Here is a 15,741-nt window from a genome sequence, read left to right as displayed (position 1 = left end):
TCTTGAGCCAAAAATATAATCTGTATTTGCTGAGAGAGTTCTGGAAAGTGAAAGAGCCTTTATCAGTCTGTGAGAAATGGAATGAACTGAAGATCAAATGGAAACTTTGGTAGGAATACTATGGTGAATGGTTAAATATTTACAACATAAGAACCAGTTCGTTTGAAAACAGATTTACAAGTGCCTGGCTTCCTTCCCTGCCACAGGAGTCAAGAATGTTCCCTTGCTGAGAGGGACCATTTTATTTACATTCAAGTAAAAGATCTGGTTCCAGGAAAAGAAGATAAGAGTGAATACAAGAGCTACCGTTCTGCAAACTAGTATTGTACCAGATGAGTCCATTCTGATGAGGCTGTCCTTTAAAGACAAATTCACACACACACAAAAGTGCCTAGGGGAAAATGCATAATTCTGACATCAAGCACAGGAGTGGCCCTAGGATGACTAGGTTTAGTCGTCGAATCTCCCAAAACTAAATGGGATATAAAGAACGGAAGAACATTCAAACTGTCTCAGACTTAAGGAAAACACTGGAACTACGTCCTTTAGGCAACTGGGATCAGTATCACATGCTGAATATGCAGTTCTGAAACATACACTCCATATTAGTTCAGATACTAACACACTGATTCATTTCACACACTTCTTTGTAATTTCTGTTTTGTTTCTGAGGCACAGCCCAATTTTGAAAACACAAGGACAGCTACTCTTTATAAAAATGTGACAGAAAGTCTGTCTGTTCCCTAAGGTGGAAGGAAGAATGATGGTGAGAAAATCAAGCTTCACCCAAACCACAGTGCATGTAAATAAATAACCTCTGAGGCTCAATAGCCCAAGTTCACTTTGGTGCAAAGGTGGTGGTCTGGGAATCAGAAAAATGTGTAAAATAATTTCTATTTGCAATCCTTCTTTGTACTGTTTGTGTTTTCTCTTAATCAGCGTTAGTCCAACCTCTCTGAGGGACATGTTCAGCCTGCTGGTCTAACGTACCAGTTGACTCTTGCGCTCCCAACAGGGTTTCTGGAACAGTCTGATGATCACCTGAGCCTGTCGTTCAGTAACTTCCTGGGACAGGTGTTGGCCCAGTATGAGGCTTTCAGCAGTGCTGAGAATCGGCCCTTGACTGACAGGAGGATTTTTTTTTAATACTCTGCAATAAAAGGCTCTTGGAGATGGAAATTAAAAATCAATGGAGAAAAGCACAAAATCCCACTGAAACCAGTTTCACTTTTCTGGATTCTTTCTGTTCTAAGGGGCTGCCTCAGGTTTCCAGATTTCCCTGGAGGGCAGGATGCTCGAGGGTTTTAACCCTGGTCCCTTCAGAACACATCATGGTGGTGATAAGGTGCTGTTCTCTTGCTGCCCCAGGGAAAAGTGCCCTTCGCCCTTTCATCTGCTCTGGGCAGAAGTGACTGTTGAATGATTTAAAAGAGTCATTAAAGAGTGGAGAGATGCCTCCACAGTATGGTGAAAGACTGACAAGTACACAGGAAGGCAGTCATGGGGTCCCTCAGCCTGGTGACCATATGTCCCCATCTTCTCACTGCCTCTAGAGCTGGACATCGCCACAGAGACCCCTGTCCTTTCGGCCTCTGCCTCCCCATTCTCCACTCACATTTATTAATGTGAGTCAGGATTTTGAGTTTGTCCAAACGGCTCTGCCTCAATTACCAAATTCGCCTGCCTCTTCTCAGCGTCTCCACACTCCCTTGCTGTTGGCATTGCCTACCATTCCCTCTAAAACTTTCTTCCCTTGGCTTCTGAAACAGTGTGTTCTTATTACTCCTCCACCCATCACCTGTGCTAGATTGACTTCTTCCTCTTTTTTTTTTTTTGTTTTTTTGTTTTTTTGGACAGAGTTTCGCTCTTGTTACCCAGGCTGGAGTGCAATGGCGCGATCTCGGCTCACCGCAACCTCCGTCCCCTGGGTTCAAGCAATTCTCCTGCCTCAGCCTCCTGAGTAGCTGGGACTACAGGCGTGCGCCACCATGCCCAGCTATTTTTTTTTATTTTTAGTAGAGACGGGTTTCACCATGTTGACCAGGATGGTCTTGATCTCTTGAACTCGTGATCCACCCGTCTCGGCCTCCCAAAGTGCTGGGATTATAAGCGTGAGCCACGCACCCGGCCGACTTCTTCCTCTAAGTATCAAGGTACCAGCCCTCCTCTCTTGGGCACTTCTGTTCTCATCCCCATGGATCCCATTCCATTCATTCTCATCTTTAATGGTCACCCTCTATGTAGATAAGGCCTGTATCTCTAACATTACTTTGGATGCTCTCCCTGGCTTTGTTCTACGTTTCCAACTGCCTGTTGGACACTTCATCGGCAGAGCCCAAGACCTTTCCAAGACCAAAATCATCACCTTTACCCAGAACAAACAAAAAAATCCCAGACCATCTTCCCAGATTGCCCATTTCTACTAATAATCTCACAATTCCGCAAGTCGATGAGCTTCAAACATCCCTCACAAACAATTAGTGATCAAATTCTGTTGTTTCTTTTTCTTTTCTTTCTTCTGAGACGGAGTCCCACTCTGTCGCCCAGGCTGAAGCGCAGTGATCTTGGCTCACTGCAACTGCCCCTCACATCCCCAGGTTCAAGTGATTCTCCTGCCTCAGCCTCCTGAGTAGGTGGGATTACAGGTGTGTGCCACCACTCCCTAATTTTTGTATTTTTAGTAGAGATGGGTTTTCGCCATGTTGCCCAGGCTGGTCTCGAACTCCTGACCTCAGGTGATCTGCCTACCTCAGCCTCCCAAAGTGCTGAGATTACAGACATGAGCCAATGGCACCAAGCCACGTTTATGTTTATAATGTTCAACTTTTCATGCTTTCCAGCATCTTGTTTCTAAGCTCAGCTCAAATTACACTAATGTGGAGATATATGTACACATACTTTTCAAACCTAACATACAGTAAACAAACACCTATGAGTTTAAAATCTGTCATTCTAACAGTTAATATTTTAGTGTTAAAAATGTCAGCTTTTACAGGAGTAGCCAAGTACCTTAAATTTAGTTTTCGGCCGGGCGCGGTGGCTCAAGCCTGTAATCCCAGCACTTTGGGAGGCCGAGGTGGGTGGATCACAAGGTCAGGAGATCGAGACCATCCTGGTCAACGTGGTGAAACCCCGTCTCTACTAAAAATACAAAAAATTAGCTGGGCATGGTGGCGCATGCCTGTAGTCCCAGCTACTCAGGAAGCTGAGGCAGGAGAATTGCTTGAACCCAGGAGGCGGAGGTTGCGGTGAGCCGAGATCGTGCCATTGCACTCCAGCCTGGGTAACAAGAGTGACACTCTGTCTCAAAAAAAAAAAAAATTTAGTTTTTATATTTTAATTAATATGCTATGTGTTAATTGGTTAAAAAGTACAATAAATGTGGGCCAATTCCCAGAACTCAGAACACACTATTAGCCTCACACTATACCTTAGAGAATTAAGAGTTTAATAACAAACCAAAAACCCTTAAATGATTAAATTACATTTCTGTAATGCAATGAAGTAGTCATACATCTTAGCATAAGTCTACAAAGTTGAAGCCTGAACAATATCTGATTGTGATCAAAAGTAAATTTCTTTAGGTTACACAAACTTCTTTGTATTAATATATCATCGTTCTTAGAATTTTCATAATGTCATCCACTGGGACAGAAAAATATTCAGTTAAAGTATTATATATCATTCAAACACCAACATGGTTATTATTTGAATTAAATATATTATTTAGGGGAAAATGGGTACAATTTAGTACATCAGGTCAACTCTGTAAACATAGTCTCTCATTCTGCCTTATAACAACAACAGCCAGCATTATTAATCTACTACAATCTGCCGTGCTTGGTTTAGACGTTTTATACATACTCTTTACTTGTTCCACAAATAACTCTATTTTTGGAGATAATGAAACTGAGGCACACAGAGATTGAGTCATTTTCCCAACATCTAGTCTAAGACAGAGCCAGGACTTGAACCCAGGATTCTGGCTCTGGAGCCTGTGCTCTTAACCACTGCGGGTAACACTCATTCAGTTAAAACACAGTGCTACTTTACCTTTCAAATCCAAAGTAGGCTGATTTTAAATACACATTCATTTAATTTTGACTTCTCAGATTTTCTCACATTTTGTATCTCTTTTATGACCTGTTTATCTTCACTATCTATTCCATGTTAATTTCTGCAGGAGGGAGGCCCAGCTGGTAGGCCAATTATTTTTATTTCTTTAGGTATTTTTAAATTGTGGTAGAATACACATACAATGTACCATCTGAACCATTTTTTGGTGTACAGTTCATAGTAATTGCTGCACCCCCTCACCACTATCCCTCCACAGAATGCTTCTCATCTTGCAAAACTGAAACTGTCACCATCAAGCAACAGCTCTCTCTTTCCCCTTCCCTAGTCCCTGACAGCCACCATTCTACTTTTTGTCTCAGTGAGTTTGACTACTCTAGGTACCTCATATAATTGGAATCCTACACTATTTGTCTTTTTGTGACTGGCTTATTTCACTTAGCATAACATCCTCAAGTTTCACCCATGGGATAGCATGAGTCAGAATTTCATTTAAGGTTGAAGGATATTCCAGTGTGTGTGTGTGTGTGTGTGTGTGTGTGTGTACACATATGAATGATCCACTATATTTTGTTTATCCATTCATCTGTCAATGGACACTTGGTTGCTTCTATCTTTTGGCTATTGTGAATAATGCTGCTATAAACATGTGTGTGCAAATCAGACTATTATTTGTATACTTTTTTTCAGATGATTGTTTTAAAACATTATTTATAATCCCGGAAGCAGAAATGCCTGAGGGTGGGTCCATTCAAGATTCCAAACCAGATTCGAATCATAGACTCTCAAGGTTAAATAAGAACAGGACATCCTACCTAACCTCCGTATGATGCTATATTCTTTTTTAGAACATCTGCCACCAAGGTGTTGTTCAACCTCAGGCCTTTTGTATTTTCAAAGACTCTAATATCAAACCTAATGTCAAACTGACTTCCTTTTCCCTTTAGCTTTCACCCATTGGTCCTAATTCTGCCCTCTGGAGTCTAATCCTGCTTTCCCATAATGGTCTTTTCAAGTATCAGAAGGCAGACACAACTCCTCTGAGTCTTCTCTCCTCTAAGATAAACATCCTCAGATGTGATGATCAAGAAGCCTGGGAGATTAGCACGGAGTTTCATGAAGCGAAGGCGTTGTCTTCCTCGCTTGATGCACCACTCATGTATCTGAAACTGAGGGACCAGACCATTCTTTAATCCTTTGGTCTCCTGATCAAAACTCCAAATCCCAGTGAATGTGAATGTAAAACACCCCACATTTTATAAGCCATTCAACAGGAACAGGAATGTTCTGAAGAAGAGGTGCTTCCCACTTTCCAGAGCTGACCGTGAGCAACTTTCCTAGATCAAGTATTCTGCATGCCCTGGGCGCCTCCCCCACACGGCTTTCCCTCTGATCCTTCACACGAGTACAGTGATGGGTCCATGCTCGATCACCTCTAAAAGTCTTAGCTATAAAACAGCAGTTAGGCAGCAGGATGATAATTTACTTTCAACTTCTAACAGGATTTGTAAACAGCATGATAAATGGGGAGAGGCACAACGCTGCATTCCTCCAGCAGAACTCTGAACACACCACGTTTCGGCATCAGTTGGCTTAATCGTTCATTTCAAATCAGGACTGAAATTCTCCAGTGTTCCTGTCAGGCACCTTTCCCATCTGATCCCCTGGAGAGGATATGTCAGTCAAAATTGCAGGTAACACGGTGTATTAAGACTTGAGAGCATTCATTTCAAATCCATTAACTAGGCTTTTGGTTGAAGGCAGTACTGGCGATATGAAGTAAGCAAAGGGACGATTTTAGGAAAGGGGGAAATGTTAAAGGTTCTAATGGCAAGAGTTTAGGCGTGTCTTCAAATGTGCCAGAACTCTGTAGTCTCCTGTGTTCATGCTCTGTCCTTGCTGCTTGTGTAGCCACGCCCCACATTCCCATTCTCAGCTAGCTTCCTCCTCTGCACCCCGAGAAGCTCCTTGATCTCAGAGGGCAACAGGCATTTCTTCAGGGATGGCACAGAGCTTAGCTCAGTATTTTTTCTGGAGAAGGGGGAAGGGAATGGCGAAGGCCCATTGCGGAAAACCATCTGGACTCCTTCATAGTCCCATCTTAAATGCCCTTTCTCAGGACACAACTCCTCCATGAGCCTCTGACCCTAGGCCAGCATCTGCAAATGGCATTTGACTCCCAGACTTGTTTTGGTTGGCCTATACCATATTATTCCACATAATGCTTTCAAATTCCAAATTGAGTCATTTGGGATGGTTCACTTAAAAATCCAGATTTCTGGCAACACTGGATCTGCATTCCTTCATTATAAGAACCTATTGGGAAACATCACACACTGGGGCCTGTCAGAGGGTGGGGAGCAAAGGGAGGGAGAGCATTAGGACAAATACCTAATGCATGCGGGACTTAAAACCTAGATGACGGGTTGTTAGGTGCAGCAAACCACCATGGTACATGAATACCTATGTAACAAACCTGCATGTTCAGTACATGTATCCCAGAATTCGAAGTAAAATAAAAAATAAATAGAAATAGAAAGAAAACAAAAAGAACCTATTAGAGTTGAGAAGCAGCATCCTCCTTTAGATGGGGCATGAGTCCTCCGTTTGCCCCAGTCCTCACCACTCCCCATTGTGTTCTTGAACAAAGGGCCACTTAGATTTTGTACGTGGAACATTTCATTCATTTGTGTTTCTTTCCTGATCCTGCAGCCATTTACGTTTACAAAGCTTCTGCCACAGACTATTAAATCTGTTTTACAATGTGTAAAATACTGGGGTTGGCCTTCTAGTGGCTTGCTGAGCAAAAGTGATACTGTGTTGTTCTTGATCCCATTTCCTCAGGAGTGAAGCTGAGGATACAGCACCGCTGATAAAAGCTGTAGCTGAGTGACCAGCTATCCCCCAGCCTTCTTCTCAGATATGCCCTTCACTTGAACCTAGGCATGACCCTCTCTTCCTTCCTATCAACATCATAACAGGAGGAGCCGAGTGGAAGATTCAGGTTTGAATGGTTGACGTCCATCAAAGTCCTATCTGAGTTTTCCAATTTCCATGTCGACCTGTGCATCTGTACTATGTTCCCAAGACCACCTGAGGGCTTTTTATCAAAGGAAAGGAGGCATTAATGCGATGGATGAGACATTTCTCATGTACTGTTGGTACTTGACTCCTTGCAACTCTACTAAAATACAAACAATCCATGGGAAATGCTTTATGTGAGCTCTGCACATGTGTTCTAAAACTTGAAGTATACAATAGCAGCTTGTCTTGGCTGTGAGCATGGCCAGTGATCACTGAAGGCAGAGAATTGAGGTCTCACAGTTTTAACTCTCTAACAATTAGAGCCATGTAGATAAGAAATGAGCTGACTTGTCCAGTCGTGGGAAACCATGCAAGGAGAGGCTGGGTGAGCAGAAATACTGTAGAAGAGTTCTCTGCACCAGACACGGTGGTGAGGTGGGAGTTAGGGACGTCTGAGGAGGAGCACTGGACTACCTACCTATCCTACAGTGCTCCCAGCAGCTCCATATGCTGGGAATTCTCCCTTCTCCCTCAGTTTTGTTTTTGTTTTTGAAACATAGAAGCTGACTGACTTGGTGTTTACCCACCTCACAAGATGCTAGGATGACTGATATTACATGGATTTGACTCTATCTTAGTTGGTTATTCAATAGTGTTCACTTGTTTTTTTGTTTGTTTGTTTGTTTTTTAGAGTCAGGGTCTTGCTCTGTCACCTAGGCTACGTATAGCTCACTGCAAACTCAAACTCCTGGCTTCAAGTGATCCTTCTGCCTCACTGCCTCCCAAGTAGAGGAACTACAGGAGCATGCCACCACATCCAGCTTATTGATCAACTGATTGATTGAGATGGGGTCTTGCTATGTTGCCCAGGCTGTTCTCAAACTCCTGGGCTAAATGGATACTCCTACTTCAGTGTTCCAAAGTGCTGGGATTACAGGCACGAGCCACCCCACCCAGCTTACTTTATAAAGTATTTCTAACATGTAACTAAATCTTGCTTGAAATAATATCATTATTATACTAAATTATTTTTCAGTGTAGAAAGTTTAATAATAGCAACTGATATTTTATATGAAGACCACTAAAGCTCTGGTGAAAGAAAATGCTTTTCAGTCTGACAGTAATCCTTTTAGAAGCTACTTAGCATCTCCTAATGTTGGGCGCTGGGATTCATCAGCAATTTAAAGGGTGTTAAAACTTATTGACTAACACACCAGTTAGGTCTTCAGATTGTCTCTACAAAGTTTTAAATAGTTCTGCATCATGAGCGCTGCTTCTACTTATGTCTTTTTTGGTTAAACGAACTAGTTCTATACCTAATATCATCTTTCAACTAGCCGGAGATTTGACTAGAAAATCCTGCCTTAGGAGAGAAGCAGGATACACGTAGCTGTACCCAGATTAAAATTTGGCTCCTTCCTTCAGATGTATGATACTGCCATATCCGTATGTAGAAGGGAAAAATACCTCCAAATCAACAGGCAGAATTCCCTCTGAGCGGGTTTAGGGTACAGAAATAGAAACACTTGGGTTTTCCAACAATGAGAGGAGAGCAGGGTATCTGGATCAGAAAAAACTGTGTCTGAGCAAGTTTTTCCTTGGGGAAAATGCAAACATTGTTCTAAGAATATTTCAAGAAGGAAAATGTGTTTTATTCAACATGGTACTGATTCAGACTGTGTTGAACAAACAAACTTCTGTGGCCGATGATCCGGATACTGGGTGAAGGTGATAATCCCTTCAGGTATGATTCCCCAGAAACTCCAGAAGCTGGAGCCAGCATGGGGTGTGGCTGACGGGAAGTCTCCCCAAGTCAGGCTGAGCTAGAGGCTGAGCATGTTCCGTGTGTATCTTTTGCAGAGTTCCTGGTGTGCCGTGCACACTAGGTAAATATTAAAGAACATTCCTCTGCCTGGCTTCATTACCCAAGGACACTGTGACCTTAAGAAGTTCTTATCAATGGAGAGCAAATATAAAAACAGTAAGGAGTTTTCCCTAAAGTGCAGGCAGAAGGTTCACTACGTAAAAACTGGGGGTCTCAGTTTCTTCAGGGTGTCAGATGCCCCTTTAGCACGGAGAATATATGTCCAGGAATGATTTCCCATCACCCAACCATTTCCTCACTTTTGCTTAATTGACTCAAAAGGAGGTGGCTCCCTTTTGCCCCTTCACCTCTGCCGTGGCTCTTAGAAAAAAATCCAGCATTCCTGATAAGAAATAACCAAAACAACGTGATCGTTTGAATTCCACTGAGACCAATTCATCATGCGGTGTTAAAAAAAAAAAAATCCTTCTCACTCTCCAAGTTAAATAATCAAAATGAGAACATAGACTTTAAGAGAGAGAGAGAGAGAGAGAGAGAGAGAGAGAGAGAGCACAGTCAACTGGAATTTGGGAACTGAGGCAAGAAGTGACTTTAAACAAATCATCTTCAAGTCACTTACAGATCGGTAGTGGTGACGGTTGGACAAAAATGTGAATGCCCTTAATGCCACCAAATTATACACTTAAAAATGGTTTAAATGGTCAATTTAATGTTATGTATACTTTACTGCAATATTTTTAATGAGAAAAAAAATGACCTTAGAACTCTTTAAGCTAGTCCCTCCCCCTTCCCTATCCACAGTGGAGGACAAACGGGTTGAGATTGTTGTGAAATAGTTTCTCATGTGGGGGAAGGCTACTGAACTTGGATGGTAGCAGCCCCTCTCGTCACCAATTGCCCCAGTCTCAGCCCCCCAGCTGGGTCTGGAGAAAACATGTTTATCAGTGAGAGCCTGCACACCGAGGAATCCCTGACTCACCTGCTTGACTTCGGCTCTCTCATTCAACAGAATAGGGAGATAACCTTGAGATGGAGAGAGGGGTAACAGCAGGATTCCCCCAGGGACTCCAAAAGCATTTTAAAATAAAAGCCAAATTACAGAAGAAAGCATGGAAAAGCTGTGGGTGGATTCCCAAAAAAGTACATTACTGGAAAAAAACACAGATGCAAACAAAATAAGAACCACTACAAGAGTGTATCAAGATTTGTGAATATTTAGGAAATACATAAAAGTGGACAGCATCAAACAAGGAGATGCAGTTATTTCAGCAACAAAGAGGCTTCATCTCTAAATTTCACATTAATACATAAGGTAAAACACAAACCACTCTTTTTTTTTTTTTTTTTTTTTTGGTGTTTCAATATAATCTTCAAATCAGAAAAATTCTCAGTCTGCTAAAGATTACTAAAAATCAAATTCAGAAGCTATGGCCACTTTTTAGGAAATTCAGAATTACCAGAAATGAACAGCTGTGGTTTTGCTAAACAAAGAAAACCTTTCCACAAAATGCCAAGGTCTAACTCATACCTTGATGGCATATCACTCAATGAGAGTGAAAAAGTAAACATTTTCTGAAATGAGGGTGGTTTTCTTTGGCTACACAACGATGGTTATCTTCTGGTCTAGTTTTACAATAAGGAAAGACGGGCATTGGCTTATTTGTTTTAGTTTGACAGATGATGGTCAAGCGTAGCTTTGAGATTATATCCTCATTACCCTTTATGAAGGAAAACAAAGTACAATCCATTTTCCTTGCAGAAAAGGCTTCTTTCTTGCCTAGGAGATTTTTCAAAGCCATTCCCTCCTTGCCCTCCAAAAGATAAATAAAAATAAAATAAAATGGGTACCAGGTAGCAACAGCTGCCTGACACAAGTTTGAACATCTAAACTCAAGGCTGATAACATGTTAACAGTTCGGTAGCATCTAATGAAAAAAAGTAAATTAATGCTATCTTTTATATTATTACTTCCAGACAGAATACATAAGGGTGTAAGCATATGATATTCTAGACTATATATTTAGGTAAATGTTAGGAAGTGGTGGTTAGGCACAAAGAGTTAATTGCCTGCTAGCACTGCCTTTTTTTTTTTTTTTTTTTTTTTTTTTTAGATGGAGTCATGCACTGTCACCCGGATTGTGTGCAGTAGCACGATCTCAGCTTACTGCAACCTCTGCCTCCCAGGTTCCAGCAATTCTCCTACCTCAGCCTCCCAAGTAGCTAGGATTACAGGCGCCAGCCACCATGCCCGGCTAATTTTTTTTTTCCTTGTATTTTTAGGAGAGAGAGTGTTTCACCATGTTGGCCAGGCTGGTCTCAAACCCCTGACCTCGTGCTAACACTGCTCTTAATGTCTCACCTATTTTGATAGAATGGGGTCATTTGAAAGGAAACTAAGGGTCTACAACATAATTTGGTTGTTCACATTATTTTAAAAAAAGACTTATGATCCTGAAGAGAAACATGATCAGATACTGATTCTGATGGTCAGTTGCAGTGGCTCACGCCTGTGATCCCAACAGTTTGGGAGGCTGAGGCAGGAGAATCTTTTGAGCCCAGCCTAGGCAACATAGCAAGACCCCATCTCTGCAAAATAAAAATAAAAATTAGCTGGGCATGGTGTCACAAACCTATAGTCTTAGCCACTCAGAAGGCTGAAGCAAGAGGGTTGCTTGAGCCCAGGAGTTCGTGGTTACAGTGAGCTGTGATCACATCACTGTGTTCCAGCCTGGCTGACAGAGCAAGATCCTGTCTCTAAAAAAATAAACAAACAAAAAAGCCAAAACAGATTGTCTGTATTGACTATGATGTATTTAGAGGCCTGAACAAAGGATTATTTGACTTTGTAAGGCTCAATGTATATTCCAGAAATGAAGTTACTGTCCCTCTCCATTCAGTTACCAGGAAATTAAAAACATATACAAGTTTTCCTAAATGTTGAATGGTTAGAGAAGTGTTAATTGTATATCCCAATTCACTTAGTAAAATTTTCCAAATATGACTAATTTTCAAAATTAGAAAATCAAGAAATGTACTAGAAATTGAACTATATTGAGCACTATTTATATGTCACTGATGATACATAATAATAATAACTACTATTGTAATGGTATCAGCCACCATTTATATAGTTTTTTTATTTTAATTTTTTTTTTTTTTTTTTTTTTTGAGGCGGAGTTTCGCTCTTGTTACCCAGGCTGGAGTGCAATGGCGCGATCTCGGCTCACCGCAACCTCCGCCTCCTGGGCTCAGGCAATTCTCCTGCCTCAGCCTCCTGAGTAGCTGGGATTACAGGCACGCGCCACCACGCCCAGCTAATTTTCTGTATTTTTAGTAGAGACGGGGTTTCACCATGTTGACCAGGATGGTCTCGATCTCTTGACCTCATGATCCACCCGCCTTGGCCTCCCAAAGTGCTGGGATTACAGGCTTGAGCCACCGCGCCCGGCCTTATTTTAATTCTTAATTTTTTTTGAGATGGAGTTTCACTCTTGTCTCTTAGGCTGGTGTGCAATGGTGCAATCTCGGCTCACTGCAACCTCTGCCTCCCATGTTTAAGTGATTCTCCTGCCTCAGCCTCCTGAGTAGCTGGGATTACAGGTGCCTGCCACCACACCCAGCTAATTTTTGTATTTTTAGTAGAGACAGGTTTTAGCCATGTTGGCCCAGCTGGTCTTGAACTCCTGACCTCTAGTGATCTGCCCACCTCGGCCTCCCAAAGTGTTGGGATTACCTGTGTGAGCCACCACACCTGGCTGATATCAGCCACCATTTATTAAACACTTACGCTACATTAGTGTTTCTCAAATTTGAGAAAGTATTAGAACTACCTAGAGGGGTCCAGTCAGTGGCCCCATCTCTACTAAAAAAAATACAAAAAAGTTAGCCAGGCATGGTGGCAGACCCCTGTAATTCCAGCTACTCAGGAGGCTGAGGCAAGAGAATTGCTTGAACCTGGGAGCCAGAGGTTGCAATGAGCCTAGATGATGCCACTGCACTCCAGCCTGGGCAACAGCGTGAGACTTCATCTTAAAAAAAAAAAAAAAAAAAAAAAAGAAAGACCTAGAGGAAGTATTACAACTCAGATTGTCAGATTGCTAGGCCCCACCATTGAGTGTCTGTTTAAAACTGTGGTCAAATACACATAAGGATGATCATCCGAAATATTTTTAAGTGTATAGTTCAGTATTGTTAAGCACATTCACATTGTTATACAATCATTGCAACTATTCATCTGCAGAACTCTTTCCATCTTGCAAGATTGAAACTCTGTACCCACTAAACAATAACTCCCCATTTCTCTAAACCCCTTGACCCTGGCAACCAACATTCTACTTTCTGTCTCTATGAGTTTGATTACTCTAGGTACCTCATGTAAATGGAATCACATAGTTGTATGTGTGTGAGACTGGTTTATTTTGCCTAGTGTAATGTCCTCCAGGTTCGTTTATGAACCTTGTGTCATGTAGCATGTGTCAGAATTTCACTCCTTATTAAGGCTGAGTATATTCCATTGTATATGTGTGCCACATTTTGTTTATCCATTCATCCATTCATCCATTGATGGACACTGCGGCTACTTTCGTCATTTGGCTATTGTGAATAACGTTATGAACATGGGTGGACACATGTCTCTTTGAGACTCTGCTTTCAGTTTTCTTGGGTGTATACCTAGAAATAGAGTCCTGGATCATATGGTAAGCCTACCTTTAATTTTTTGAGTAATATCTATACTGTTTTTCATACCATCACACCATTTTATATTCCTACCAACAGCGTACAAGAGTTCCAATTCCTCCATAACCTTGCCAACACTTGTTATTTTCTGTGTGTTTGACAGTGATTTTGATTTACACTTCCCTGATGATCAGTGATGAGCATCTTTTCATGTGCTTATTGGCCATTTGCATATCTCCTTTGGAAAAATGTCTATTCAAGCCCTTTGCCCATTTTTTAATTGGGTTGCTTGTTTTGTTGTTGTTGAGTTTTGGAGTTCTTTATATATTCTGGATATTAACACCTTGTCAGACATAATATTTGCAAGTGTTTTCTCCTGTACCCCTAAGTTTTATTTGGGACCTAAGATCTGCATTTCTAACAAGTTCCCTGGTAATGCTGCTGGTCCAGTTTGAGAACCACTGCTTTCCACAGCGAGAGTGTTGAACACTTTACATGTACTAACTCACCCAAGCCTCATATTATCATTCTTGTTTTACCAAGGAGGAAATGGATTCTCAAAGAGATGAATTAACTTGCTCAAGGTTATTCCACTAAGCAGAAAAGCAGGAGTTTTCCCCCAGGCCTTCTGACCTGACACTGTGCTATGCTATGCTCTATGCTATGCTATGCTATGCTATGCTATGCTATGCTGCTATGCTATACCATCTCTGTCCAATCAATCAAATCAGTTTTCCAGAGAGTATAATCTAATGACCAGGCCAATGGACTGAGATAACAAAAGGTGATGCTTTGCAAGCTCTGCCTCTTTTTCTTTAAATCAGAACTCAGATACCAGCCCCCTTTCCTTGAATGTTATATTCTGGCTTCATTAAGATGAGTTGATTGATTAAAAGGAATCTGCTCTAAGGTAATGGGGAAAATGGTAGTGAAAGGAGAGAGACCGGAAATGGGGCACTTGCCAAAGGGAAGCTGGACCAGGCTCACTGATAAACGAACTCGCTCCCTTGAGAGTTAAAAACTGAGCTTTGGTAGATTAGGCAAATGTTGTGCCTTCTTCCCAAGGTAGTGTATGTTTGGACCAATAGCAGCAATATTCAGTCTGGTCCACGACCAGCCCATATGGGGCTTTTCTTTGTGTGCAGGAGAAGGATCCCTCAAGCCTATGCAGTCAGCCTCACAGATGCCTGGCCAGGCCACTGAAGTGGGGTGGGTTGCAAGCCAAGCCCCTGATGCTACCCAACTGGGCACTGTTTTGGAGTGAACAGCCTGCACAGCTAGAAGTTAAAGCATGATAAAGTGAAGTATATCATTAGCACTCTTGCTATATTTTAACAACCTTCATAACTATTATTGCCGGTTAAAAGGGCTTAGGAGGGCTGGATACGGAGGTTCACACCTGTAATCCCAGCAGTTTGGGAGGCTGAGGTGGGCTGATCATGAGGTCAGGAGTTCGAGACCAGCCTGGCCAACATGGTGAAACACCATCTCTACTAAAAAACTACAAAAATTAGCCGGGTGTGGTGGCACATGCCTGTAATCCCAGCTACTTGGGAGGCCGAGGCAGAAGAATTGCTTGAACCTGGGAGGCAGAGGTTGCAGTGAGCTGAGATCGCGCTGCTGCACTCCAGCCTGGGCAACAAAAGCAAAGCTCTGTTTCCAAAAAAAAAAAAAAAAAAAAAGGGCGGGAGTGGGGCTTAGGATTATATAAGGTCTCCCAATTACTCATTTCCATGGATTACCAAGGGCTGGTGGTAACTATGCCCTATGGGTAAAAACAATTCATAGTTTCATGATGCCCACGCAGTGACTTATTCTGATGTAAAGACAGCTATTTAAAGCCTGCCTTGAAACTCTGTCCTTTATTAACAAAGAGAAAAAAAAAAAATCCACCCCTCATAGAAACGAGGCCCAACAGCATTATTGCAAAACCTGTTGCTTTTGTGTTAGACTTTACAGCTGCAAACTGAAACCTGGTGGTTTGTGGCCAGTAATAAATAGAAAATGTGGAGGTCCCAGGATGAAGACATGAGTTTTTATTTGTCTTCAGATATTGACATTCCCCAGAGCCACCACAACAAAAACAGAATTAAGATGCAAAAGGAATTCAAGACTTTCCTTTGCTATCCAAAGTCTGGGAA

At 41.9% G+C, this 15,741-nt stretch overlaps 1 protein-coding gene and 1 pseudogene across 4 annotated transcripts in view; both read right to left on the bottom strand.

Moving 5' to 3' along the window:
• Nucleotides 1-15,741, bottom strand: part of SHROOM3 (shroom family member 3) — a 379,671-nt gene that overhangs the window by 163,454 nt on the left and 200,476 nt on the right. The gene's annotated exons all lie outside the window — the stretch shown is intronic.
• Nucleotides 1,814-15,741, bottom strand: part of LOC141584008 (heterogeneous nuclear ribonucleoproteins C1/C2 pseudogene) — a 30,915-nt pseudogene continuing 16,987 nt past the window's right edge.

Source organism: Saimiri boliviensis, chromosome 3 (genome assembly GCF_048565385.1).
Source record: "Saimiri boliviensis isolate mSaiBol1 chromosome 3, mSaiBol1.pri, whole genome shotgun sequence".
NCBI lineage: Eukaryota > Metazoa > Chordata > Mammalia > Primates > Cebidae > Saimiri > Saimiri boliviensis.
Note: the sequence above shows the minus strand (reverse complement) of the source record. Positions and strands in the feature narration are given on the sequence as shown.